The 24965-nt window shown below is 38.7% G+C and overlaps 1 protein-coding gene across 1 annotated transcript in view; it reads right to left on the bottom strand.

Moving 5' to 3' along the window:
* NTPCR (nucleoside-triphosphatase, cancer-related) overlaps nt 1-24965 on the bottom strand; it is an 805437-nt gene that overhangs the window by 118071 nt on the left and 662401 nt on the right. The gene's annotated exons all lie outside the window — the stretch shown is intronic.

The raw sequence follows: 24965 nt of genomic DNA, 5'->3' as shown, positions 1-24965 counted from the left end.
TAATTTTTTTTAAATTTATTTATTTTGAGACAGAGTCTTGCTTTGTTGCCCAGGCTGGAGTGCAGTGGTGCGATCTTGGTTCACTGCAACCTCCGTCTGCTGAGTTCAAGCGATTCTCCTGCCTCAGCTTCCCAAGTAGCTGGAATTATAGGCACATGCCACCATACCTGGCTAATTTTTGTATTTTTAGTAGAGATGGGGTTTCACCATATTGGCCAAGCTGCTCTTGAACTCCTGACCTCAAGTGATCCACCCACCTTGGCCTCCCAGAGTGCTAGGATTACAGGCATGAGCCACTGCGCCTGGTCCTGTTGCTTTTAATTAAAGAGGAGCTATTGTTTTTGACAGCTCCCTTAGATTTGAACTTCCATATACTGTTTCAAATAGTTCCTTTGGAATGCTCTGGAGCACTCTTCTTATTGACTGTCTCTCCTCCTAGCAAAATGTCTCAGCCACTACTCTGTGTGCTGGCTGGGAGATAGCCTCTGTCTTCTCAGCTTTCCTCTCCTGATGTTGAATCTCTGCTTTACGATCAAGTTGAGATGAGGATAAAAGGACCCCAGTATTTTCAGCCTTCCCTGATTTGGGGAGAGCCTCCATTTCCTGAGAATTGACTAGATAGAGGAAGGTAGACCCTGACCTCTCAGGGAATGAGAATTGAATGTAGCCTCTTCGACTTGAGGTTGGAGAGAATGAGAAATGATGGCAGCCTGCCCCTTCCAGTGAGATATAGTGATGCTTAACTGGAGCTAAGAGTATAGGAGGCCCTGCCTTCTTGATCCCAACCTGCCTGGAGTGCAGCTTCTGTCAAACCCACCAAACTGAAAGGAGGTGAAGGGAGAGGGAGGGAGCAGGTGGTTGTGGCTCAGATACCACAAACACACTGTTCTTCCCGAGTTTTAGTAGACTTTCTGGGATAATTATTCATCATTTGTTGTTTATACCATTAGGAAAATTTTCAGAGATTTTACATAGTTGTTTGTTTTTATTTTCGTTTCAATAATTTTGCTTTTTTTTCACTGGGGAGTGGGCCCAAGTTGCTTCTTAGCGCTGTCCTCTGGGAAGTACATCTTCCTGTTGAGACATTTCCTAAGAAGCTTGATTAAGGGCTTATCCTGTATCTGTAAAGGTCATAGGTTTGGGAGTCTAATGCATCTGGGTTTGATTCCAAACTCGGCCACTGAGTAGATGTGTGACTCTGGGGAGTCATTTTTACTCTCTAAGCCTTGGTTCATCCTATATAAATGGTGCTAATACGAATAGTTATTTCAAAGAGATATCCAATAGCAGAATAAAGTGCTTAATACAGTGCCTGGCACAGCCTGAGCCCTTAATACACGTCAGCCGTTATTTGTTTAAATCTTACGGGAAATGAGGAGCCACTGAAGGAGTTTAAACCAGATGGTGTTATGAGGAGATCCACATTTTAGAATGATCCCTCTCCGGGGCAGGTCAAGTGATTAGGAAACTTGCAGTGGTGCAGAGGAAAAATAATGAAGGACCACAATGAAGCTCAAAAGCTGGGAAGTGATGAGCGGAAACTGCAAAAGGAGCAGTGGGGAGGGAGTGTGGATGGGATTTGGTGCCCAGATAGATGCAGGGAGTGAGAGTGAGGAAAAGGAAGTGTGAGAGATCTGCCTTAGGTATGGATAAAGACTTCAGAATTCTCATGAATCAAATCTTCCTGCACTACAGCCATGGCCTTCCAGGCCCTCACCCCCGAAGAGTTGGAACCAGCTTCAAATCTAGGTCCTCTATTTCCAGCCTCTAGACTTAGAGGTCTGGGGTGGTTTGTTTTTGTTTTTTGTTTTGAGACAGAGTCTCACTCTGTCACCCAGGCTGGATGTGGTGGTGCAATCTCAGCTCACTGCAACCTCCACCTCCAGGTTCAAACGATTCTCCTGCCTCAGCCTCCCGAGTAGCTGGGATTACAGGTACACACCACCACACCTGGCTAATTTTTGTATTTTTAGTAGAGACGGGTTTCACCATGTTGGCCAGGCTGGTCTCAAACTCCTGACCTTGTGATCTGCCCACCTCGACCTTCCAGAGTGCTGGGATTACAGGCATGAGCCACCATGCCTGGCCAGTTATTGTATTTTAATGCCTTAAAAGTAACTCAGCCTTTACCTTCCTACGAGATAGACTGAAATAAGAAAATAACAATAACATCAAATGTTGGTGAGGATGTGGATTAACCGATGGGTGCATAAAATGGTACGATGACTCTCAACACAGAAATCTTCTTAGGAAGTTAAATATATACCTACCCTATAACCCAGAAATTCCATTCCTAGATATTTATTCAAGAAAAATAAAATGTTCCCAAAAATATTATCCAAGAATGTTCATTGCAGCTTTATTTATAATAGCTCCAAACTAGAAACAGTACAAGAGTTCATTGACTGAAAAACAGACAAGCTCTCTGTTGCTGTATTTATATGAGAGAATATACTCCTTATCAATAAAAACAAATTACCGATACATGAAACATGCAACATGGATTAATCTCTAAGACATCATGCCAAGTGAAAGAAGCCCTACACAAAAGCATACATACTGTTTGATTTCACTTACATGATTTCTACAATAGGCAAAATGAATCTGTGGTGATAAAAATCAGATCAGTGGTTGCCTGAGAGTCAGGAGCAGGGGAATTGACTGGGAAGAGGCACAAGAAGACTTTCTGGTGTCATGGAAGTATTCTATATATTGAAAGGGATGTGAATTACGTGGGTATATCATTTGTCAAAAATGATTGAACAATAGGCTTAAGATCTGTGCCTTTCACTGTTTGTAAATTATATCCTATAACAAAATTCTTAAAAATTAAGTAATATCTCATCTGCAGTCTTGACACTTGCCTGCTATTCTGGTGTCACCCCAAGGCTAGCCTTGGCCTTAGTGCCAGGTACTCCATAGCGTATTACTTTTTCTACCCTACCTCCAAAAAATGTAGACTTACATAGCCTTAATCCAAGTAAAAGCCAATACAAAGAAGAAAAAAAATATTCACTCTCCATTAAAAGCTAGAAGAGCTAACATAACAGTAAAAGTCCACTGAAGAATTCCCTTTCTGGGATATGGTATCCTTTCAGTAACCTTGAAATGTGGAAGTATCAGGGCCCAGAGTGGACGGGTTACCCGGCTGAAGATGCCTCCAGCGAATCCTGTCCTGTGTTGTATCCTGCCTGCTAAATCACACAGATATTACTCAGCATAAGTCCTGGAAGAGTTTGAATAACTTTTCAAAGGTCCATAGCTGTGGATTATGCATTTTATGATCCATTAGAGCGTTACTTATGTTTTTCAGAAATATAGTAAAGAGAAATGGCTTGAGATTCTTCTTATCTTGTTTTATGGAATGAGAATTAAGCTTCTTTCTGACAACACTCCATGTTGCCACTGAAGCAATTAGATTTTGGGTATGATTTCTTTTTTTCTTGACTACCCCAACAAATAATAGATATTAATAACAGTGACAGCAGAAAATGAGGAACTTGCTCAATGAGTTATGAGACACATTTCACTGCTAAAAACTATAAGCTCATGTGTTCTCCCATTAATAATGTAGACCCTTGTCCTGAAACTTGCTGATACTATTAGACTTTCTCCCTCCCTGGTGATTCAAACCCACAGCTGAACCCACTGTTGGATGATGACGTCAGTTCCTTGCAGTTGTGAACTGGTCTATGAGCCATGGATACATGGCTTCCAGTAAATCAAAATTCATTAGAGATGGTTGAGATCTGATTTCTGTTTCTTCACTTTCAAGTCATTCTTTTATCTCATGCATGGTTTAATTTCAGTCTCTCCAGCTAAAGTGGTGAATCATACATTAACCAGATGACTGGACTGTGTCGCACGACCATTCCAATTTACCTTCCATATGGGCATCATTTTAAAAACAACCACCATCCTTCCAAGCAGTACTCGTTTCCAAAAGCTGGTGAACAAGCACATTATTTACAAAGTATGTAATCAGGAAACCCAATCCAACTCATTAACTGTGTGGCATCCCACTCTTTATTTAGACAGTTTACTGGCTGTGGACTTTCATATGGGATCTGTCATTTACACTTCCTGATAATAAAATTTAATTGAAATTTCATTCCTGTACAACAAGATGCCAGTTTAACAGATGGTCTGTAATTGTTATGTCCACATATTTTATATTGGATGGTATCACACACAATGTCACACAACTGCTATTCATTTAAATGCTGGGTTCATTTAAGACATTTTTTTCATATTAAAAACCTTATTGTTTAATATTACTATAAAATATATCATTAAAATTAATTAGTTAAAATTGAAAAAATGATTAAAACAGTCCTCCTGAAACTAAAAGAATAATTAATGATTATGATCTGAACTGCATTCCCAAAGAGAGTGAAAATATTTGTACAGAAACATCTAGATTTGTGTATATGAGGCAGAAATTGACATATAAGCATGGCAGAAGATAAGGAATATGTCATATTTTAACAAATGATCTAACCAAACCTCAGCCTGTATCCTCATCTATAAAATAAGCACTTAGTTTCTGTTCTGTCTCTAAATTTCAGTGCTTCTTTGATCATTCTAAAAATCTCATTTATGTTCTTCTTTAATCTCAATTTTGAATCCACTGACTTAGTATTCAGTACTTTGTACTCAGAAAGCCAAGAATTATCACCCTTAAAATTGGGGTGGGAAGGGGTTTGCATTAAAGAAATACATCAGAGGCACTGAATACATAGGGAAGAATTCCAAATCCTTTCATATAACCTAGGGTCATTCCATCCCAAGTGTCATATTCAGTGCAACTTGAGTACTTATCATTAAGATAATTTTAATTGTTAATGTAATTTCTGAGAGCATTTTAAAGGAACTTAGCAGTATAGTTTGAAAGTACAGGAAATTCAGTCTATTGTGAAAAGCTGACTTGCTTCTCCTTCATAATGGTGGTATCCTCAACCTCCCTTTTCCACCTCCTCCCTCAATAATTTCAGTTACCTACTGCTCACAATTTTTCTATCTTTCCCACTCAAAATCTGTTCTCAGAAAAGGTTTAAATAAACTCATTCACTTCAATATAGAAATGACTTATAAGACTCAAAACAACAATTTCCCCAGGGGTATTTGCATTTTAGGCAGATCCCACAGCTTTCTGAAATGAAACAAGACTCTAATTACGCAGTGCCAAGCAATGATGGAGAAGAGAAGTCCTGGAGTCTCTGAAATTCTACCATCCCCTTGGTGACTTTCTTTACATATTCCTACATCTTACCCTGCATTCTATATTTAAAGAACAAACTATTTAAATAAGGAAACATGCCATCAGGCTTTTCTTTGAGGGGATGAAGAAGAAAATAAATGGAAAAGATGGGGGAATTGAAGAGACCACAGAAGGTGTGGAAAGTCCACACCAGAACTCTTGGAGAAGTAAGATACCAAGTGACGAAGGAAAAGGAAAGGAATACAGGGAAATTAGTTGAAAATGGTTTCAACCCTCATGAGCTTGCAGTATGCCAGAAGATATTCTAGCGGTATTATTTCAGTATATATCTGTTTATCCAGAATGGCTGTGAATGGAGCACTCTGGTGATTCCATTCTCATTTTCTGCTTGGATTGGAGTTACCATTTACTTTTTAAGAGGGAATGAAACCATGCTTGTCTTAGTCACCATTATAACCCCAGCGCTTAGCATAAGAAATGAGTGAATAATTTAGCTGTTGTCAAAAACTTGTAACACAATAAAGGTATCTTGAAAGAAATAGTTGTCTATCATTAGTGTTCTTACATCTTTTGGAATGTTCTTCAGGGTTTTCAGGCATTTCTATCCCACTATTAAAATGATTATTATTGTAAATGTACAAGTCAGAGATTTAGAAAATTGAGCTAAATCAATACTAATCCAGGTATAGGCTGAGGTATTAACATTAAACTTCCAGACTACAGAGTCTATAAGACTTCTGCATATAATTGACAGTTTGTCTAGTATTGCTAGGTGAGAGAGATACTGAATTTAACTCCAGGCAGCACACCCCACTCTTGGCCCTAGGGATCTTAACTCTTCCAGTTGATTTATAAACTGCAGGGCATGCGGTGGCATGGGGATACTATTCAAATATACAGACAGACAAAGAGAGCAACTTTTTTTTTTTTTTGTACACTTGGCACGTGCCAAACAGTACTAGGCTCTTATGGATAAGCAGTGAGAAAGAAAAAATCCCTGCTTTTAAGAGTTTCAAAGTTTAGACACTCTTACGACCTCCTAAGTTCAGAAAAGAAAGATTACATGATCTGTTCTTCTGCTATATACCTATGAAATTAGAGACTTGGCCTGGATTAAACTGTAAGGTTGCTGCTAATTATGACACATACAAATAAATCTTTGGGAGTGATGCAAGTAGGAATGGCCAGATAAGAACATCTGAAAATCTGTTCCTCTATCAAAGAAATAAGGACTGTAGGAAAATAATCAAATAATTTTTTTCAGAACTTTGGAAATTAATCAAAGGCTTGCAACAATCTGAGGAGCATTTATTCAAGAAAAACAGTTACATCTTAGTAAAAACAACAACCTTTGGGGTGGTGTAACTTGCTCATTTCTCAGAACCCTCTTCCCAGCCCTCTATCCACAAAAACCAACAAATGGTCAATCAAGATATTCATGAAAACCAGAAGACCATTGGCCACTGGAGAGGGAACGATGGGCTTCTATCTCAAGAAGAAATAGGAAATCTAAATAGATCTAGAACAAGTAAAGATAGTGAGTTATCAGCGAAAAAGACTTCATAAAAAAAGAAAAGCCCAATTTCAGATGACTTCACTGGTAAATTTTAAAAATGTTTAGAATAGACGTAACAACAATCCCTCATAAACTCTTCCAAAATTTACAAAAGCAGGAGTGCTTTCTGAGTCATTCTCTGAAGCAAGAAGTATCCTGATAACAAAGCTAATAAAGCCATCACAAGAAAACTACAAACCAATACCTTTTATGAATACAGAGGCAAAAATTAGCCACAAATGTAAGTAAACCAAAGCTAACAACATATGCAGATTATACAAATAATTACACACCCTAACCAAATACAATTTATCCAAGGCAGGCAAGGCTTGTTTGATATACAAAGATCAGTTAATATCATGCACCACATTAATATAATAAGATAATAACTACATAATCATCTCCATAGAAACAGAAATATTTTTTGACAAAATACAATGGCTTGTAATAATAAAAATATCCAAAAACTAGGCATAAAAGAGAACTTCCCCAACCTGATAGAAGGCATCTATGAAAAACATAGCTAACATCATACTAAGTGGTAAAACACTGAATGCTTTCCTCCCATGATTAACAAGAAGGCAAGGATGCCTGCTCTTGCCACTTCTACTCAAACATTATACTGGAGGTTCTATCCAGGACAATTTGGCAAGAAAATGAAATAAAAGACATCATGATTCATTATCTTTACTTGATAATGAAATATTTCATGTATACATACACACATATATACACACATGTATACACACACATATATACAACTAATTATATATATATACACATACACACACACACACACACACACACACACAACAAATTCTAAGGAACTTTTAAAAACCCAAACTATTTGAACTAATAAATAAGTTCAGTAAGGAGGCAGATATAGAATCAATACATAAAAATCAATTGTATTTCTATATATCAGCAATGAACAATCCAAAAATGAAACTAAGTAAACCATTTTATTTTATAATACCCTCAAGGAGAATACAATGTTTTGGGATAAATCTTTTAAATGAGATGCAAAACTTGTACACTGAAAACTTCAAAACATCTTTGAAATAAATTAAAGATCTAAATAAATGGAAAGACATTTTTATGTTCATGCATTGGAAGATTTGACATGGTTAAGATGGCAATACTCTTCAAATCCAACTATAAATTCAAAGCAATTCCTAAAAAGTCCCAGCTGCATTCTTTGCAGGAATTGACAAGATGATCCTAAATTTTATGTGGAAACAGAAGGAACCAACAATAACTAAAGCACTATTGAAAAAGAACAAAGCAGGAAGACTCACATTTTCTGATTTCAAACTTACTACAAAGTTATGATAACAAGATAGTGTGTTAATTACATAAAGATAGATAAATAGTTAAATGAAATTGAATTGAGAGGTTGTAGAGAAAAACTTATATTTATGGTCAGTTGATTTTAGACAATGATGCCAAGGAAGTTCAATGGGGGAAAGAATGGACTTTTCAACAAATAGTGCTGGGACAACTGGATAGCCACATGCAAAAAGTATGAAGCTGGACTCCTTTCTTACAGCATACACAAAAAATAACTCAAAATGAATCCTAACCCTAAATGTAAGAGCTAGGCCTATAAAACCCTTAGAAGAAAACAGAACCAAATCTTTGAGAAACTGGATTGGGTAACATTTTCCTAGATATGACACCAAATGTAGAAGTTATGAAAAAGCTGGATAAGTCATACTTATCAATATGAAAAACTTTTGTGTTTCAAAGGATACCAAGAAAGTGAAGAGCCACCCTCAAAATGAGGGAAAATATTTCCTCTGTATGTACATAATATGTATTTATTTTCCTTGGCTATCTTCAAATTTTTCCTCTTTATTTTTTGTTGTCAGCAATTTGAATACAATACATCTAAGTGTGTGTGTGTGTATGTGTGTGTGTATGTGTTGTATTTATATTGCTTGATTTTCTGTATGTTTCTTAGATTTGGGATTTAATACCTTTCAATGATTTGGAAAATTATCAGCCATTATTTCTTCATTACTCTTCAAATACATCTTCTATCTTCTTCTCTGTTTTTCCCCACTGGGATTCCAATTACATGAATATTAGACTATTCAATATTATCCTATAGCTCTTGGATGTGCCATTGTTTTATTCTTTTTTTTTTTTTTTTTTTTTGTTCGCATTATTTCTAATGGCCTATCTTTAAATATACAAATTATTTCCTTGTCTGTGTCAAGTTTATGAATTGCCCATTAAAGACATTCTTCATCTCTGTTACTCTATTATTTCTAAAATTTTCATTTTCTGCTTTCTTATAATTTCCATTGCTCTACTAAAATTCCCCATATCTTTGTGCATGATGTCTACGTTACTAATTACTATATTGATCATTGTTATTTTCAATTCTGTCTGATAGTTTCAATATCATGTTCGTTTCTAAGTCTGTTTCTGTTAATCAATTTGCCTCTTGTTGGTAAATTGGTGGCCAGGCTGATCTTGAATTCCTGGTCTCAAGCAATCTGTCCACCACCTCAGCCTCCCAAAGTGCTGGGATTACAGGCATGAGCTACTGGACCTGGCCACATACATGTTTCTGCTATGTCTTTAGAGTGAAGGTTGAGACAATCTAGTCAGTCATTGAGCTGGATGTGAGTTTTATTGCTATGATTACTGTCAATGAATCACAGGTATTATTTTCTAGTAGTATTTTATGTTTAAGAATTATTCTCTACATTCTCATTTCACTCTCATCTTTAGGCTTTACCTGTGTAACTGAACCTCAGAGAGGGTTTTGTTCCGTGCTCTTGCTCCTTCCCCAGTGGTAGATTTGCTGCTAGTTGTTACTTGACATTTGCTAGCCATGGAGTGGGGGGAGGTTTTCTGTTGTTTTCATTCATCCACAGTCTTAGATAAGCCCTGTGTCATTGGGTCTCAGTGGTGGAACAATCAAATTATGCTGGCCTATTTCCTACGGCAGCCAAACTCTATCTTGTATTTTTGACATATCTTATGTGAGTTTCCTGCACCATCCTCCATGGTAGGAGATTTCTAATGATCTGAAGCTACAACAGATTGTTGTTCCCTCTCCCTCAAGTGTCAAGGGCTTTTGTCCCTTGGTTTGCCCCAGCTGAGATGTGTCTTCCTCTCTGTCCTGGGAACAAGATTGTTTGTCATCTTTCCCCCAATAGCTTAAGGAGAGATGGAGAAAACAAGTCTGGGGAAAGGGGCACTTGATGCCTTCCAATAATGGTGGCCACCCCCGGTCTTCCAAGTGTGCACAACTGAGGGAAACCTTCTCGGGTTTCTGGGTCTGCCCTGAGTCTTTCTTGTGAGTACATGGTGAGGTTCATGGAGAAGAATCTGAATGAGTGCCAGCTCCCCTTGTATCTGAGACTCCCAAGGATTCTATATTCTCATGTGAGCTTATACTTAACCTTTAGCAATTTATTAAAACTTTCGGCTAAAGTCTTCTAAACTGTATCAGGGATAGTGTCTCCTTCCTCTCTCACAGGTAAGCCAGGGTTATGATGACTCCTTAGAAGTGCTTGTTTTTCCTTAGATTTCAGGTATTTGGTTGCCCTGTGACCTCAGATCTCTGATAAATTCAAGAAAATTATGATTTGGGAGGTTATCTAACTCTTTCTTGTTCTTAGAAAAAGAGAGGCTCTCTTTCCAGGTTTTTACATCCTCAGCAGAAGGCAGAGGTCCATCACACGTTTCTGTAAGCCTCCTCAAATGCTTTTGGAATAAAACATGATACAAAATAAATAAAGAGATAAACAAAATAGAACACCAGTGCTATCAAAGATACAAGTAATATAGGATAATCTTGATTAAAAAGTAACAAAATGGAGGCCTTTTTCTAAAAATATTAAATAGGAGCTGCAAGGTAGTAAAAAGTACAAACTATGAAAAAACTTTTAAAAATTAAGATGAATTTTACTTTTTGATTTAAAAGTGTATAAACCTACATATTTCTAGAGTATGCTTTCCTATCAATATGCAAAAGATGACAATTACCAGCTGGGAGCTGCAATATTGGGCTGAAAGTTCTGGCCTCTAGGGCTACAGATTGGGAGACATAAAATAGATTTATCTTCTTTTTTTTTTTTTTTTTTTTTTTTTTTTTTGAGACGAAGTCTCGCTCTGTAGCCCAGGCTGGAGTGCAGTGGCCGGAACTCAGCTCACTGCAAGCTCCGCCTCCTGGGTTTACGCCATTCTCCTGTCTCGGCCTCCTGAGTAGCTGGGACTACAGGCGCCCACCACCTCGCCCGGCTAGTTTTTTGTATTTTTTAGTAAAGACGAGGTTTCACCATGTTAGCCAGGATGGTCTCGATCTCCTGACCTAGTGATCCGCCCGTCTCGGCCTCCCAAAGTGCTGGGATTACAGGCTTGAGCCACCGCGCCCGGCCAGATTTATCTTCAACACAACTCCTTTTCTCTCCAGTTCTCTGGCCTTTGAAACTCAAGGTTAAGTCAAAATTAATTTCCTTTACATTGTTGAAATTGCTTTTTGACTGCTTTGAGTGTTAAAATGGGGCAATGGGCTAATATATATTGAATGTCTACAGGATGCTAGACTAGGTTTTCCAACTTCAGTGGATAGCAGAATCACATGGGGATCTTGGTACAAATACAAAGAAGCTTAGCTGACCTCAGTGCAAGTGGGCCTCTGTATTCCTTATTAATCTGTATGTGATTATGATACACAGCAAAGTTGAGAACCACTGTGCTAGCACTTAATATACATCCTCCTATCTAATCCGTTATTTTACTAAAGTAAATAGTCTTACACTTATTTTACTGATGGAGAAACTGAGGTTCAGAGGGACTAAATACCCAGCCCAAAGTCACAAAGCAAATTAGTGGCAGACCCAGTACTAAAACCTAGATGTGTCCACCTCCAAACTCAGGTGTCTTTAGCTCCACCTCACAAGGATCCACCTTCTCTCTCCACTTTTTCAAGAACAGTGGCAAAGGGCAATCTATCTCCCTTGAGCCTAGATAGCAAACCAACACCGCGTACCAGTTTATAAGGATTATTTTGTTTTGCCTTTTAAAAAATACAAACACAGTGGATTATAAAGGTCTTCTTTCCTAGAGGATCTATTAAGTGAAATCCCATTGCATTGCTCTCCACAAGTCTTTGAGAAAGCTGAAGAATTTTCAGAAACACATAATTAAGACCCAGAGGGGAGGCCAAGATTTAAAAAGAGCTTCCAAAGGACCAAGTAACTGCCAACAAAGCTTCTCGAGGGAATGCTCTCAGACAAACGAGGCGTGAATATAGGTGGGTTTTTTAAACCACCAGGAAGGAAGAGGGATAAGAGATCCCTGTGAGTATAAACAATGTCAATTAAGGCCAAGAAAAGAAAAGAATATACTACTGTCAGCCAGAGTCAAGGGAAGTAAGATGGCCTTTTACTGGAGTGTCAGGAGAGAAATGAATACCAGAGAGGATCATTCAAAACCTATTAAGAAATGAAGGGAGAATTAGATCAACAGGCCTATTGGGAAGCTCAGGCAGAAAAACAGTTTTCTGTCTGCCAGTGGGAAGAGCAACAGAAATTAGAACAACTTACAAACATCTTTATCCAAGAGATTTGGACTGGAAGGAATTGTAAAAGTAAGACGAATCTGTGTCATTGAGAAAAAAAACTGGGAAGATGAAAAGCTTGGTGGGATTAATATTTAACCTTAAAATTCAATTCAATTCTGTCCTAGATTAGAAGGCCCGTTACATATTTTCTACCAAAATAATAATAATAATAATAACTTTCTTTTGAGCTTTCTGTCATATGCTGGCATTAATCTGAATTATCAAAACAGCCCATTGGGTATTTAACTGATTCCCACACCTAGAATCCTCAGTAAGTTTCCTAAAAGTGCTCTGAGTTCTGTGTGTTGAGGGATATATGAGCATAACAAAGGTTCTGGCAAGTTCGAAAGGAGAATTTTCACAGTGTATCTGAGGTCACTGCACCTTTCCTCTATTTGACTAACCACATCTCCCTGGTCTGAAAGACTGGTCAGCTGCTGAGAATTTCCCGCTTTAAGTAATCCCAGCACTTCGGGAGGCCAAGGTGGGTGGATCACTTGAGGTCAGGAGTTCAAGACCAGCCTAGCCTATACGGTGAAACCCAGTCTCTACTAAAAATACAAAAATTAGCCAGGCATGGTGGTGCATGCTTGTAATCCCAGCTACTCGGGAGGCTGAGACAGGAGAATAGCCTGAACCCAGGAAGCAGAGGCTGCAGTGAGCCAAGATCATGCCATTGCACTCCAGTCTGGGCCTTGCAGTGAGACAGACTCCATCTCAAAACAAAACAGAAACCCAAACAAACAAAAAAGAAAAGTCAGACTTCAATATGTCTTCAATTTATTTTTTGTGCTTTTTTTTTTTTATTGTGTCTCATTTGATTATAGTAATTGGCTATTTATTTTCAGAGCAATGCTTTTCAAATTGCATTTACATTAGCCAGTTATAAAGTCAATTTAGTATGTCCCAGCCAGCATTAAAAAATAAAATAGAATACAAAAAACATTCATATCATTCTTTACTCAATAGCGAATGTATTGTTTTGTGATATACTTATGTATGTGGGCGTGTGTATGTGTACACTAAGTCACAATATAACTTTTTTTAATTAAAAAAATTTTTTTGAGACAGGGTCTCTGTTACCTAGGCTAGAGTGCAGTGGTGCAATCATAGCTCACTGCAGCCTTGACCTCCTGGGCTCAAGCAGTCCTTCCACCTCAGCCTTGTGAGTAGCTAGGACCACAGGCACAAGCCACCATTCCTGGCTTTTTAAAAAATTTTATTTTTTGTAAAGACAGGGTCTTACTAGGTTGCCAGGGCTGGTCTCAAACTCCTGGCCTCAAGTGATACTCACTTTGGCCTCTCAAAGTGCTGGGATTACAGACGTGAGAAAGATATGATGCCCCGCCATATATTTCTTACTTGGACAGGAAGTTTGAAAGCCAGCACTCTATATCATGCTCCAAGAGGCTTCTCTATGGTTGTGCTGTCTCTAGCTTCTTTCTCTTCTAATCTGTCCTGCACCTGACTGTAAAACTAATCTTTTTTACAATTCTACTTTGATTATGTAATTTTTATCCAGTCATTCTTTCCTTCATTCAACAAATATTCAGCAAATATCCATTCTCTGGCAGATGCAGGGTTTGCAGAAACAAATAGCACCTTGCCCCATCCCCACCTTACACTTGCCTTCCATAAGGAGAGAGACTATAAGTGACTGTAAGTATTCTATTGCACAGGGCATATTCCAAGTTCAGGAGTCTGAACTTTATTCCTGCTACCCATTATGCCAGGATTAAATGCTTCTAATCTATCAAGATCCTCTTTGAGCGAGATCTACTCTCTCCATCCAATCTTCTTTTTCTTTGTCAGTGGTTGGATCTAGCCAGCCTTTTCTACCAGCCTGAATGTCTCTCTGTGTGCTTTGTTAATTCGGACTCCAGTGTCCCTCCTCCCATGACTAACCATCCTTTCTTCACTCTTCAGCAAACTCTCTGCAGGGCTCCTGGATCTCAGACTCTCCTCCTCCCTTCACAATGCACGGCCTTGCCATGGGCCACATCTGGTCATCCTCCCATTTCCCTGCCCCCTTCTCACTCCAGTCATCAATGCAGAATTCTTCTCTGCAAAACACTTTCTAGTCCATTGTCCCTTTATTTAGAATGTCTCCAGGGATTGTGTTCCATCACTTTACTTGAAAACCTATTTCACAGTCTAGTAGGTCTCATTGTCTAGAGACTTTTTATCTTTCTCTAAAAATTTTCCTTTCTTAATTTTAATCTATTATTTCTAGTTATACCACTGATCCCAGCATTAATAATACTTCAAATTTTGACAAAAATAAAATACTTGCTTTTCCTCACTTAACCTCAGACTGTATTTAAATTAATCTTCAATCATCACTTAATGTTACTGCCCATTATTGAATTCTAGCAGTTAATCATCATATGTATTGCTGAAAACAGGACAACTCAAACTAAAAGCAGCTGCAGCCCAATAGGAGAACCATAATCTTGCTCTTGCTGGAAAAACCCAGGAATGAAAATGAGCTGTATAATCTTTGGTGACCCGGCCCTATTTTATTTCCTTCTGACTTTATCATAAAAGGAAATAAAAACATTTAGGGAAAACATTTAAAAATGTGCAGGTATGGCATGTTTTCTTTTGTATGCCATCCTCCATCTGTTTCCTTTGTTAATTTGGTCACATTTATTGAGTTTCTACTCACCCCAGGCCCTTTATTAGGTGCTGAGGATCAAAGGCAAGATCAGGACCAGGCAGGGTGGCTCATGCCTGTAATCCCAACACTTTGGGAGACACTGCAGGAGGGTTCCTGGAGGTCCAGAGTTCCAGACCAGCCTGGGCATCATAGCAAGACCCTGCTTCTACAAAAGTAAAAAATAAAAATTAGCTGGGCATGGTGATGTATCCCTGAAGTCCTAGCTACTTGTGAGGCTGAAGTGGGAGGATAGCTTGAGCCCAGGAATTCAAGGTTAGAGTGAGCTGTGATCATACCACTGCTCTCCATACAGGGCAACAGAGCAAGACCCTGTTTAAAAAAAAAAAAAAGAAGGGTAAGACCTTCAAGCTGCTCACTGTCAGTGGAGAAATAAAGTTGTCAGCAGATAATGATAGCACAGGATCATATGACTTTAAGTGGAGTAAAAGAAATGGCTTGCTATGATGGGAAACTTCAGCTTCGGTTCTGACAGAGATGAGCAGAAATTTATCAGATAGAAAGAGAAGGAAGACTATTTTAAACAAGTGACAACATGTGCAAATGTAGAGAGGCTTGAAGGATGATGGGTGTCCAGAGAATAGTGAAAAGACAAGGAGGCTGGAACCTATGGTACATAACCAGGAATGATCAGAAATGACCTTGAATATCTGTGAAGGATTTAATACATGCTAAAGAGTTTACACTCATCCTGAAACAAACTGCACATCAGTGGGGGTTTTTAACAGTGGGGCATGTCCGAGTCTCATGTCGGATTGTAATCCCCAAGGTTGGAGGTGGGGCCTGGTGGGAGGTGATTGTATCATGGGGGTTGTTCATGAGTAGTTTAGCACCATCCCCTTGGCGCTGTTCTTGTGATAGTGAGTGTGAGTTATCAAAAGATCTGGTTGTTTAAAAGTGTGTAGCACTCCCCCCCCGCCTCTTTGCTCCTGCTTCTGCCATGTAAGCAATGCCTACTCCTGCTTCAGCTTTTGCCAGAAATGTAAGTTTCCTGAGGCTTCCCCAGAAGCTGAGCAGATGCCAGCATCATGCTTCCTGTACAGCCTGCAGAACCTTGAGCCAATTAGACCTCTTTTCTTTATAAATTACCCAGTCTCAGTTATTTTCTTATAGCAATGTGAGAATGGACTAATACAAAATAAAAATGGTAATACATTCTACAACCTTGAGTTTTATCCCAGAAATGCAAGGTTTTTAATGTTATAAAGTTACTCAATGTAATTATAAAATCAATTAATATAATATTATGGTAAATAATAACAGAATCCCAGAGTAAGAAGAAAACATAGGATTATCTCAGTAGATACAGTAAATGTATTGTAAAAATTTAACACCCATGGAAAAAAAAATCCTTAGGAAACTATAGAAGGAAACTTCCTAAATTTAACAAAGAACATCTATGAAAAACCTACAACTAATTTCCTCTCTAACAGCAAATGTCTGCTGTTAATGACTAGGAACAAGACATAATCAAGGACAAGGCAATGATGTCCTCTCTCATCACTACTATTCAAATATTTCTGAACTAAACCACAAAAGCACTATTCATAAAAGAAGACAAAAGTTTGATAAATACAACCTTATCAAAACTTTTTAAACTTCTTACAGAGAACGAGCTAGAAATAAGAAGTTTAATGGTAAAAGATGCCACTGAGAAAACGAAAGACAAGCCAGAGTGGGGAAATGATTAACACGTTTATCTGCCAAAGGACCCATATCTAGAATACACATAGAATTCCTACAACACAGTAAGTAAAAATACAGCCCATAAAAATAGGGGCATAGGACTTGAGCAGACTTCATACTTCACAAAAGAAGATAAACACATAGGTGATAAACTCATGAAAATATAATTAACATCATTAAGCCTCAGAGAAATGCAAATCAAACCCTGCCTATGAGCTACCACAAAACATCAAATACTGTAAGACTGTGGAGCAACTGGCATTGCAAATGAGACTGTAAAATGAGACATGCATTGCAAATGAGACTGTAAAATGGTACAACCAATTTGGAAAATATTTTGATAATGTCTTATAAACTTAAACATAGACTCCCTTTTTGACCCATCAGGTCTGACTTAACAGAAATGAAAATGTAAGTCCACAACATGACTTAAACAAGAAAGTTCAAAGAAGATATATTTATAATACTGAAAAGCTGGAAGCAGCCCAAAGGTACATAAACAGGAGACTGGATAAACGATGGTATGTCTATACAGTGGAATGCAGCTTATGGAATAAGAAGTGTAGTTTGCAAAAAAAAAAAAAAAAAAAATTGTTTTTGAGATGAAGTCTTGCTCTGTTACCCAGGATGGAATACAATGGCAGGATCTTGGCTCACTGCAACCTCCACCTCCTGGGTTGAAGCAATTCTCTTGCCTCAGACTCCCAAATAGCTGGGATTACAGGCGCACACCACCATGCCCAGCTAATTTTTTTGTTTTTCTTTTGTATTTTTACCAGATATGGGGTTTCACCACATTGGATAGGTTGTCCTGGAACTCCTGATTGCCGAGACCAGCTCAGTCGTGGAGACCCTAATCCAGCAGTGCTGGAGGAATTAAAGACACACACATAGAAATATAGAGTGCGAAGTGGGATTCAGGGAGCTGATAGCCTTCAGAGCTGAGAGCCATGAACAGAGTTTTACCCACATATTTATTGACAGCAAACCAGTGATAAGTATTGTTTCTATAGATTACAGATTAACTAAAATGGGAAACAAAGGGATGGGCTCTGGCTAGTTATCTGCAGCAGGAACGTGTCCTTAAGGCACAGATCGCTCATGCTATTGTGTGTGGTTCAGGAACGCCTTAAGCGGTTTTCCGCCCAGGGTGGGCCAGGTGTTTCTTGCCCTCATTCCGGTAAACCAACAACCTTCAGCGTGGGCGCCATAGCCATCACAAGCATGTCACAGTGCTGCAGAGATTTTGTTTATGGCCAGTTTTGGGGCCTGTTTATGGCCAGATTTTGGGGCCTGTTCCGAGCACCTGATCTCTGGTGATCTGCTTGCCTTGGCCTCCCAAAGTGCTGGGATTACAGGCATGAGCCACAGCGCCTGGCTCAAATTTTTTTTTTTTTTTTTTTTTTTTTTTTTTTTTTTTTTGCAAAATCATATCTCTATTTTCAAACAAACTTTGCACAGGATTCCAATATTAGAACACATCGGAAATGGAGCCAATACAGATGACCACGAGCCCTAATCTCTTCGTCCTTTCTCATGGCCTTTCCTGCACCACACACAGTCCTCCCCCACAGCAAATCCTGAGCCACTTTCTTGGCATTCGTGGGTTTTTCAAAGACAGTATGAAGTGTTCCACATTAGAACCTGTCATTTTCCTTGGCCAAATGACTCAAAGCCAGACCTTACTGAGAGTGGTTTATAACCTTTGCATTTGAATGCAAAGGGCATAGCATCATTATTTATTCATTTAGCTGGAAGAGAGGTAAATGTTTCCAAGAGATACCTGCAGCCTGAAAGCACTTGCTAAAATATACAAAACAAAATAAATGCACAGATGACAAAATATTAAAACGATCACCTTTTGATGTCACCCCATCAGACAAAGTCAGAAGAAGAACCTGAATCATATGCTATATTCTAAAACTCATTTCCACATACTCGTCTTTGTGTGTGTTAGATTTGCTCCTATAATGTCGCATGTCATGACCCTTAGAGATATTTTCTGCCTAGACTCTACATCATTTTGTTTTTTCATGCTAAATTCTGTATTTCTTTTAATTAAAAATTATTAGTAAGGAAAAAGCAGAACTATGACTGATACTTATGCATATAGCTGTGATATTTAAAGAATCTAAGCCTATATGAAAATGCCTTAATAATCAACAAAAGCAAACACAGAGAGTCAGGGATCTGGTAATCCAAATACATTTTTCTTCTTTTGTTCTACAAAATAAAAAATAAATATTTATCACATCTGTATATCTCCAAAGGGAAAATCTAAATATCTAGAAAACTAACTTAATTATTAATGTAGGCGTATCTCAAGATTTGGCAGGAAGCTAGATTTGTAAAAATGTACCCAGTTTTAACATGTTTGAGGCTAAGAAATCAATTCCAAATTCTTCCCTTTTTTTCCTCCAAATTGAGATTGCAAGATGAGTGCAACCACAATTGCATACAGACCTGTATCACTTTATACTAGAATGCACTTTGATGATTCTACTAGTTTTTTGTTTGTTTGTTTGTTTTTACTTTTTTAATTTTAGATTCAGGGAGTACATGTGCAGGCTTGTTACTTGGGTATATTATGTGATGCTGAGGTTTGGGCTTCTAATGTCCAAGTGAACACAGTACCCAATAGATAGTTTTCGACCCTTGCCCCCACCTCCTCCCACTCTTTTGGAATCCCCAGTGTTTATTGTTCCCATCTTTGTGTCTGTGTATACCCTATGTTCAGCTCCCACTTATAAGTGAGAACATGTTGGAGTATTTGGTTTTCTGTTTTTGCTATAATTCACCTAGGATTATGACCTCCAGCTGCATCCATGTTGCTGTAAATAATATGATTTCATTCTTTTTTACGGTTGCATAGTAGTATTCCATATTGCATATGTACCACATTTTCTTTATCCAGTACACCACTGATGGGCATCTAGGTTGAGTCCATTTCTTTGCTATTGTGAATAGTGCTGTAGTGAACATACAAGTGTAGGTATTTTTTTTGCGTGCGGGACAGAGTCTCACTCTGTTGCCCAGGCTGGAGTGCAGTGGCGCTATCTTGGCTCACTGCAACCTCCGCCTCCCGGGTTCAAGCAATTCTTCTGCCTCAGCCTCCCAAGTAGCTGGGACTACATACAGGTGCGTGCCACCACGCCCAGCTAATTTTTGTATTTTTAATGGAAACAGGGTTTCACCATCTTGGCCAGGCTCGTCTCAAGCTCCTGACGTCATGATCCGCCTGTCTCGGCCTCCCAAAGTGCAGGGATTACAGGTGTGAGCCACTGTGCCTGGCCAACAAGTGCAGTTATCTTTTGGGTAGAACAATTTATTTTCCTTTGGGGCTATACCTAGTAATGCTGAATTGCTGGGTGGAATGGTGATTCTGTGTTTAGTTCTTTGAGAAATCTCCAAGATGTTTTCCACAGGGCACTGAACTAATTTTCACTCCCACCAACAGTGTGTAAGCAGTCCCTTTTCTCCGCAACCTCGCACACCTGTTATTTTTGACTTTTTCATATTAGCCATTCCAACTGATGTGAGATGGTATCTCATTGTTGTTCCCCTTTATTCGTCAAATGTTTTGATCAAATTTGGGGATAACATGTAGACATACCTCAGGCAGTAGCTGATACTTGTAACCCTCGCTGTGTTTCTAGTAGAACTCTACTCCTTACAGAATTGTTTCCTGACCTGAGAGTGTTTATCTGGACATAACTTCCTTGAGCTGTATTAAGAACCACACCTTTCAACTCTGAATGCCTTATCAGTCTAAAGTTACAAAATAACCTAGCATATTGATTGGACGCTGTTCTACTGCTATTATATAACTCATCTACAGAGGACCCATGGAGCAAAAGACAAAGAAGATAGTTAGCTGGCAAAAGAGGATATAACAATGAGTCATAAACATATGAAAAAATGTTCAACACCACTAGCACAAAGGAAATGTGAAGAAAAAAATTAGATATTTTCAATTGCTATATTAGAGATTTTAAAAAATCATAATTATTGATGCTTCCAAGTTTTTGTGAGGTGGATACCCTTATACACTGCTGGGGGTAAGAAGCATACATTTATATAATCTTTCTAGACAGCAATTGTAATCTATCTGGCAATATATCAAAATCTCTTAAAAATGTGTATTTCCTTGATATCCGTTTAACTTAGTAATTCTATTTGGGGGCATTTGTCCTGAGAAATTATCCAAAATATAGTAAGAGATTTATGAGTCAACAGGTTCTTCATAATATATACCTTATAATAGCAAAGACTGGAAGCAAATTAAATTCTCAAAACTCTCCTCCTTTGGAAGGCAACCACAACCATCTTTGTTTATTCTCTCATCTTCTGTGCTCTCTCAGTGGGCACTCTGCTAGACTAATTTGTGCTGGCTAATATGTTGTTCTATAAAAATCATTTGGTTGTTTCTTCTCTGTGTCTCCTGACTATCCCTTCTACTAAACAGACCATATGCAATTTGAAGGCAGGGTCTTTGGGTTTTTCCCCCGTAAGATCTAGTATTGGGTAATCAGAAGAATCTGGAATCTGTTAGAACAACATGACCCTGAAAATTTTCCATTTAAATTTTCCATTGGGGAATGGAATGGAAATTTTCCAGTGGGCCCAACAGGGGCAGCATAGCCCCATAGCAAGAGAGCTTTCCCTTTTGGTGGGGTGGGAGGGTAAGTACATTTCATGACCATGGTATGAATGGTTTGAACCATGAGCCACAAGTTAACAGTACCTTGGCTCAGCCTCCATGTTTAAGAGATGCCACTCCTCTGTCCTTGTCTTGGAGTGCAATAATGTACCACAGCCTGAACCTTTCCCATACGACTAAGAGTGTGCCCTGTTTACAGACATGGGTGTCTACAGTCCACCAAAGAGAGTGAATTGCCCCTGGTGTCATTGGCCTTGTTTTTATGTTTATCTTCTCACTTTTCTGCACTGAGAGCTCCTTGAAGGCAGGAGCTACATCTCTGTAGCTCCAGGATGTAGAACAGTGTGGCTTATAGCAGGAGCTGAAAATTCATTTAAGTCAAGGAGGAGAGCAGGGCAGCCAGGGTCAGCAGGTGAGGCCATGGGGTACATCCAAGTGAGACAGGAGAAGGGAAAGAATCATTTCTAAAGGAAGTTATTCTTAGGACGATGGGAAAATACACCTTTAGAGAAAGTACAATCACAAAAGTAGTCTAATAGGTGTTATTATGGAGGCCATAAAAAGAAACTATTTGAAATAAAACAGGATTAAGGAAGAGAAGAATGCTCATTAAGGGTCAGAAGGGATAGAGGAGACTCAAAAATGTCAAGCCAGCTGGGTGCAGTGGCTCACACTTGTAATCTCAGAGCTTTCGGAGATGGGAGGATTGCTTGAGCTCAGGAGTTTGAGACCAGCCTGGGCAACACACTGAGACCTCATCTCAAAAAACATAGCCAGGCATGGTGGCATAGTCGCAGCTCCTAGGGAGGCTAAGACAGGAGGATCATTTGAGCCTGGGAGGTCAAAGCTGCAGTGGGCTATGATTGTGCCACTGCACTCCAGCCTGGAAAGCTAAAGTTAACTGAAAACATACAAAAATTAAACAAACAAACAAAAGAACAACAACCACCAAAAAACCTCTGTCTCAGTGAAGCAAAAGAAACAAACTACATTTGTAAACACTTCATATTTTAGGCAACACTAGAATGTGTGGAAAGCCCTGGAATTTCGTCAAGAACGTGACAGACCGAGATTGGGACAATGTCAACGAACAGCTGCCACTGATGAACTACTAGTGTATTTCTATATTCCTGAACTATATCTATCCTTACAATCACTGACCCACAGAATAAAACATGGTGGTAAAGAGTGTCACAGAAGGTAGAGCAGGGCTCTTTTTATGCTCAAGACTTGGGTCTAAAACTGACAGAAAGGAGCCTCCAATTCCCTGTATTCCCAAAGAATTGCAAACAGTAGGGATGGTGTCGTCTACAGGAGGGCTCTCTAAGAGATATTCCAATCAATTCTGCTCCCCTCACTGAACCTCCATTCTACCGTGCTCCTCCACAATCAACATGAGCAAAAAACTCAGAGTGGGATGAGGAGGAGGATGATGGCAGAGACAGGAGAAACATCCATGGCTTTGCGAAGACAGCTGGGCTTTCTCTCTCTCCTCACCTCTCTCTTCTCCGGCTCCTATGTCAAACCAAATGGGGACATGCTGTAGGACATGCAGTGTCAAACCTTCACAACAGACTGAGAAGGAGACTCTAAAAGAAAACGATACGTACTTGGGAATGGGTTTGCAATTGAAATACATGTGCCAGAGTAAACTATGCAGATCATCAGGAAGCTTGAGGCAAGGGACAGTTTTTGAAGGCAAAATGAAGAGAATGACATAAGTTGTTTTGAATCAATTATCCTTGACTGTATGGATCAATAACAAGGGTGGTGTCAGTCTAAGGTTGGACAAGCAGTTGCTGGACAGATGTCCTTGCAAAAGTATTTTCTGTGTAAGGTTTTGTGGCCTTTGTGCAAGGTTGTGCTTTTTTGCAGTTTGTTTGTGATAGTTCTTGTTATCAGGCATACAAGCATGAGAACCCTCCCATTACAGCCTTTCCCAGTTCCAATGGTCACAAGTGACTCTATTTTGATTCTGACAACTTTCACATCAGCCTGTGGGCCAAATCCAGCCCACCATCTATTTTTGTAAATAAAGTTTTATTGGAACACAGCCATGCCCATTCATTTTCATGTTGTCTGTGCCTGCTTTCTCACCCCAACTTCAAAGTTGAATAGTCAAAACAGAGACCATATGGCTCACAAAGCTGAAAATGTTTACTAACCGTTCCTTTACAAAAAACATTTTCTGACCTCTATTCTAGAAAAGTTACCTACAGAGAATACTGGTGTCAGAAAAAGGGAGAGATTGGCTTCCATTCTGGGTTGGAGCAGTAAGTTGATGATAAGATCAAAATGTTCAGCCAGACCATTTATAAAGGGGGGGCTGAAAGTTCATTAAGAAGCATGAAAGGAGAATTTGGCAAAGCACAGATGAATACAGGGATTGGAAGAAATGAAATTATTTGAGATTTATAGCCCAGCTACCCAACTCTTCCCTCCAGGAATTTAGATGGTGAACTCTTTGGGTGCATTAGATTTGGTTTTATTGAATAATTTATTTTACATTTTTATTTATTTCATTTACTAATTTTTTTAGGAGTGCTCTTATTGGGTTGAATAAAACTTGCTTTTATTTATAAACTAGAAATATTCTGTCTCTGTATGCCTAACTTTATCAATTTTGAGTGTGTAGATGCCCAATATATGGGACCTAGGAAACAAAACGGGCTGAGCAAAATTCTGAGCTTCAATTTTAAAAGCTAAGATTTGTTTAAAAAGAATTTCTGCAATGCTGCAAAACAATCATAGTGTGTCCTTCATCACTGAATGCTGTACAGAATGTTAAATTATACCTGGCTTCCGCTGAGTGTTCTTAGAACAAGCGTTTATTATAGATTAGTTTTATTTTATATTAATGGGTGTCTAGGAGAGGGAGGCAATAGCACTTGAGGCAATTTTGTTTTACTATGAAAATTATTTAAGCCTTTAGAAGATGAAATTCGGGGAAATGTACTGTCTTCTCAAAAAAATATGTTTTTCTAACCCCAAATACAGCAAAAGCTTTTTGAGGAAAGTCATTTTGCTTTTAGCTTCGCGAAACAGATTTTCCAACTATTAAGCAAGATAAAAGGTCATGTTGACCGATTGTTTTAGATCATTCTTTCATTCCTGGCCAGGATTTTATAAGATTAAAAGAGTGTGCTTCTGAAACAGAAAAAAAGGGGCCACAGCATTTATAAACTAGGAGGTCCCTAAATGCTAGAGGTTATTCTGATTCCAGAGGGAGCGTTAAGGCAGCAATGTAAACATGTTGCTGGTAAGTGAAATTACATTTCAAGCTCTACACCTTGCCACTCCAAACCTAAATAAATGAATAAAAATTTTCTTCTAACTTGAGATATTTTCCATAGTTACTTTCTAATGTTACTTTAAAATAGTCAGCATCAAAAGCTGAAATTCAGTAAATAATATTCTGATCATGCCGTTGACTCAGCAAAAGAGAAGAACTGCCAGAAATCAAGTGCCATCCACATGTCAACTAAGGTCCCTCTGTCCCTTGGATACCTAGCTAAAAATGACTGCAGTCCTCTATTCCATGGCCTTTGAGATGCTTCCTTCACCACCCACCATGGTCCACCT

The sequence above is a fragment of the Macaca thibetana genome, chromosome 1, assembly GCF_024542745.1.
Source record: "Macaca thibetana thibetana isolate TM-01 chromosome 1, ASM2454274v1, whole genome shotgun sequence".
NCBI lineage: Eukaryota > Metazoa > Chordata > Mammalia > Primates > Cercopithecidae > Macaca > Macaca thibetana.
The sequence above is the reverse complement of the archived record's forward strand: the minus strand, read 5'-3'. Positions and strand labels throughout refer to the sequence as shown.